Below are 5,614 nucleotides of genomic sequence, written 5' to 3'. Positions count from 1 at the left end.
AACGGAGATTTGTGAAAATGTTGCATATATTAAGTTCGTTTACCCCAGTTCCGATTTGTACAACATAGTATAGGTAATGGTCTCATCACTAAACAAATATAATTAACAACAACTAATTATTAGTATTGTATTAACGTAATTGTACAAAAAAAAAAAAAAAACATAATTAGACCAAAAATTAGATCTGACCTTGCATAATCGATTGAAACCAAACCATCTGGTATAGAATCTGACACAACTTTATGCATTAATCATTATAAGAAATTTGAAACTTATAGATATATTGATGAGATGATATCAACGATTGCCTTGATGTCGACATCTTTCTTGTTGATCTAATTTTATGTCCGCAACACAATTTGTGTAAACAGAAACACAAAAATAAAAAAAATAAAAGTGATGAGATTGAGATTAACAAAAAAAAAAAAAAAAAAAAAAAACTGTTGATATTCATAAAAAAATTGACTAAAATACATTGCATAAACCCTATCTAGCCATCAAACTGAATAAACGAATACACAAATGGATAAAATCATATCAAATACTGCGATTATTAAAAAGACAGGTTAAAGAATATACCTAGTTGAATAATTTAGATTATGAAGGATTAGCATAACTTTCATTCAAAACGATTTTAATGAACCAACCAGTTTGTGTACATAATCGGTCACAAACGAAATCTATAGGAAAATCATAATTTGAGGAGATAACGCTGTTGTAGAGCCGTAGTCGGTTGCACAGAGATTTGGGGCACAAGAATCGCATAAGAAGCCCTTCTGCTTTCTGCTGCCTAAACAGAGAAATCTGAATATTGTACAACAAAATAGTGAAACGCAAATAATCATATTATCATTATTGGTTAACCATACCTCAACATTTCCCTGGTACTCAGCCCGTGAAAATCTCATGAAGATAGCAACGAATAAAGAAAACAAACAAAATGCTTTAATCTGCTTCGATTTTCTTGGTTATGAAAAGATCAACAATTAGCCATTGTCAACACCACAACAAACCCTTCTACAAAACCACAAACATTGACAACAATGATATAAATTTAATTAACACATACTCATTTAATATACTAATGAAGAACCCTATATTAACACATACCTGTTTGTAACAGTATGTATATCATATTATTCACAAAACATAGAATGTGTATGATTAAAGTCCCTTTTACAAAATAAGTACAAAGTAAACCTAGTGTTTGACAATAATGATACCTTAGTAGTAGCAGAAGCTTATGCCAATGTTAAAACTTTCTTGTTATGATTTATCTAAACATAAATACATTTGAAGCCATTATACACGATGAACAAAGTATAAACATAATTCAGTTCGACTACAAAGTGCATTTTATATTAGAGTTAATTGATCAAATGAAACTCGGATCTTTATTAGACTCAATTGTAATTAAAACTCAAAAAATTCATGATTCAATTATATATCAAATTAAAAGTATGATGACGAAAAACATACCGAATACAATAGAAAATGAAGGATACTCCTTATTGATAAGAATCGTAACCCTAAAAATACTCATTAGTATAATAGACTCGATCTTGTTATTTTGAAATCATCGTCGTCTTCCATCTCCGATTGTTCAAATCCCGTTTATTTCTTAATATATTTTCCCATCCAATCGTTTCTGCTCCAGCCATGTTGATCGATTTTTTATGCCGTTCAACTGCTCGAAACAACCAAATCGATTTAATTGATCGATTTAAATGGAGTCGATTTTGGGAAGCGGATGATTCTGAAATCCCTAATTTTACACTGCGAATTTAGGTATACCACCAATATTATACAAAATTAGTACCGTTGTGTGCCTAAAATTGTAGCGATTAAAGCTGGTGTATCGGCGATTGTTTTTACCACCGGCGAAGGCCATAACCGCCAGTGCAAATGGTGCGGTTGTTCTATTTTGGAAGAGAGAGAGAGAGAGAGTACTATGAGGAAGCGTAATTTTTGAAGAGATGAAAGGAGATGATAGGAGAGGGATGGTCGGGTGTGGATTGAATATGGGACACGATGTCGTATTTTTGAAAAAAAAAAATAGGAGAGGATGGACACGTGTCAGATGAGTAGGGGGTATCCTTAGGGTCTGACACCTAGGATGTATAGGTCATGCTTTATGTGATGTATGGGATATATATATATATATATATATATATATATATATATATATATATATATATATACAAATATAGTTTTAAAAATATAGCGTTAAACTTGGCTAGCTCCCTGTGGAACTAACCGGACTTACTAAAAACTACACTACTGTACGATTAGGTACACTGCCTATAAGTGTTGTAGCAATGTTTAGGTATATTCCATTCAATAAATAAATAAATAACTTGTGTAAAATTGTATCGTATTTAATAGTATTTCGTAGTAAAAATATAACTATTTCGTACCCCTCTGCTTTAGCATCAAGTATTTTTGGCGCCGCTGCCGAGGACCGCCGAAGCGAAACGCTATTAAAAAAAAGATTTTTATTAAGTTTTAAATTCTTTTTGTAAAAATACGTTTTAAATATTAAAATTCAAAAATATAAAAAGAAAAACAAAATATATATATTTTTAAGAGTTGTTCAAAATATATAAAATTATAAAGTATTTTTATTTCTATTTTAGTTTTTAAATATAAGTTTTATTTAATTTATATAAATATTTTATATAAATATAAAAACAGAAAGAAAAAAAGAGTAAAAGTAATCGGGCCCAACTGTAGCAGCCCAACATCTGCCCTGGATCCACGAACAATGCGATCGCATGGAAAATTAACCCTCAACTCATGCGATCGCATGAGCTGAGGTGACACGCCTGATACCTAGTCCGACCAGTTTAGGGTTAGAGTATTATTGATTATTATTATTAATTAACCCTAATTAAGGTTTAATTAATTAATTAGTTTTTATTAATTAGTTTTAGTTTTATTAATTAATTCGTATTTTAAAGTTTTAATTAGTTTTAAACTTAATACTTTTATAAGATAATAATCTAAAAATAATATTTTTATAAAAATTAGTAATTTTATCATTTTTATATCTTTTTATTATTTAGTACATAATTTGTAATTTATCGTTCGTAATTAGTTTTAAGATATAGTTTTTGCCGTAGTTTACTTTTATTTCTAGATTTTTAGGCTTTGCCGTAAAATCCCTTAAGTGCTTTTTCTTTAGACTAAGATTTAGGTGCTTTAGAATTTTGCGACGCCGTTTTAAGTTTTAGTGCCTTTTTAAGTTATTGCCGGTTTGGATATAGAATTCCTTTTAAGCTTTAATACCTTTAGACGTAAGTTTTAATTCTTAGTTTTTAAACTTTTATGTTTCGACGCTGCATTTTATTATTTTTTTCGACTTTTATTTTTCGACGCTTTTTTTCGACCTTTTATTTTTCGACGTTTTTCGACGCGCTCTTTTTCTTTCTTATTTCTCAACGCTCTAGTTTTTAAGACATAGAATTTTCTATTTCTTCTCTAAAATTTCAAAACGAAAAATTATTTTAAGCGGTTAAATTGATAGACATCCAAAATTTTCTGGTTCTTAGTAATAGTTGAATTTGTTAGTGGCGAGTTGTGAGCTTCCGATTTAAAGGGTCCTGGCTACCTGCTGCATCTATTGGCTATTCGAAACGTGGGCAAAATCAGAAAAGTCTATTAATTTGATAACTTATATAATTTTTATCTTTTATAACTAATAGGATATTCAGTGAATGCACCGAGCAAAACGTTCACCACCTTTTATACGTTCACCACCTGTAACCAGATCAAGACATCTAGCCAATATTGTCGCCGTTGATTTTTCTTCAGAATCGTCATCAAGTCAACCAAGTACTCCAATTCAAATTTCCGATAATCCATTATTTGAACCCGACCTCACAATTGAGAATTCGAAGGATATTCAGGGACAATTCAGAGATCCTGAACCACTAATCATTCCTCCTGAACCATAAATCACTCATCCAAAGATTGTCGAGGAAGAAACCATTAAATCAAAATCATCTAGTGATTCAGATTCAACAAATTCAATCATGGAAAATCTGGAACCTCTAAGTATGGAAGACCGAATGAGGGCTAAATGCACTGGCCAAGGTCACGCAATTACTCAACCAGACATTAATGCGCCAGATTATGAAATTAAAGGACAAATCCTACACATGGTAACTAATCAATGCCAATTTAGTGGTGCGCCGAAGGAAGATCCAAATGAACATCTTCGAACCTTTAATAGGATCTGTACTCTATTTAAAATCCGAGAAGTGGAGAATGAACAGATATATCTCATGTTATTTCCCTGGACTTTAAAGGGAGAAGCCAAAGATTGGTTAGAATCGTTACCTGAAGGGGCGATTGATACATGGGATGTCTTAGTTGAAAATTTTCTTAAACAATTCTTTCCAGCATCTAAAGCCGTGAGACTTCAAGGAGAAATTTTTACGTTCACACAAAAGCCAAATGAAACTTTATATGAGGCATGGACAAGATTTGAAAAGTTATTAAGAGGATGTCCGCAACATGGTTTAGACACTTATCAAATAGTGCAAATATTCTATCAAGGATGCGACGTCACAACACGAAAAGACATCAATATAGCAGCTGGTGGTTCCATTATGAAGAAAACCGCAACTGAAGCTTACAAAATTATTGATAACACTGCTTCCCACTCACATGAGTGGCATCAAAAAAAAGATATCGTTAGATCATCTAAAGCGGCTAGAGCCGATTCTAGCCATGACTTTGATTCCATGTCCGCAAAGATAGATGCTTTCGAGAGACGAATAAAAAAGATAACTAAAGATATTCACGCAATACGAATTAGTTGTGAGCAGTGTGGAGGACCACATTTGACAAAAGATTGTCTTAGTATTGAACAAACAATGAAACAAAGAGAGAATGTTTCATACATGAACCAAAGGCCTGGAAATAATTATCAGAATAATTATCAACCGCCAAGACCAAATTACAATCAAAACTAGAATTATAATCGAAATGTTCCATACAACAACCAACAAGGTCCTAGCAATCAACAAGTATCCAATAATACTTATAATCAGCAAAGACCTATTTTTCAAAATAAACCACCACAAACCGATGGTAAAAAGCCAAATTTAGAAGATATGATGTCGAAGCTAGTTGAATCTCAAACTCAATTTTTCACATCTCAGAAACAAACCAATGAACAAAATGCTCAAGCCTTTAGAAATCAACAAGCTTCTCTCAAAATTTAGAAAAGAAGTAAGCAACCTAGCAAGGTTGATAGGTGAAAGAAAACCAGGAAGTCTACCTAGCGACACAAATGCTAACCCCCGGAATGAAACAGCTAAAGCCATTACCACAAGAAGTGGTATTACACTTAAACCACCTGAAATACCTGTAATTTCTGATGACTCTATTCCTACTACACAAAAACCACAACCTGAGCAAGATAAGGAAACGGAACCGGTAGTTTAAAAGGTTAATGAAAATAATACAGTTAAAGCTAAACCTTATGTTAAACCATACCCACCACCGCTTTCTTACCCAAGTAAAATGAGAAAAAAAAACACTTGAAGCCGAGCAATCCAAATTTTTGGATATGTTTAAACAGATAAATGTAAATATTCCTTTCATT

General features: G+C 32.0%; 1 non-coding gene across 1 annotated transcript; it reads right to left on the bottom strand.

Moving 5' to 3' along the window:
* Window positions 1-4,418: 4,418 nt before the first annotated feature.
* LOC139856542 (small nucleolar RNA R71) lies at window positions 4,419-4,525 on the bottom strand. Its single transcript, XR_011762017.1, has one exon. It is a non-coding gene; the product is annotated as a small nucleolar RNA R71 (small nucleolar RNA).
* Between the last annotated feature and the right edge of the window lie 1,089 nt (window positions 4,526-5,614).

The sequence above is a fragment of the Rutidosis leptorrhynchoides genome, chromosome 6 (assembly GCF_046630445.1).
Source record: "Rutidosis leptorrhynchoides isolate AG116_Rl617_1_P2 chromosome 6, CSIRO_AGI_Rlap_v1, whole genome shotgun sequence".
In the NCBI taxonomy this organism is placed as follows: domain Eukaryota; kingdom Viridiplantae; phylum Streptophyta; class Magnoliopsida; order Asterales; family Asteraceae; genus Rutidosis; species Rutidosis leptorrhynchoides.
This window is presented reverse-complemented; position numbering and strand designations above follow the sequence as displayed.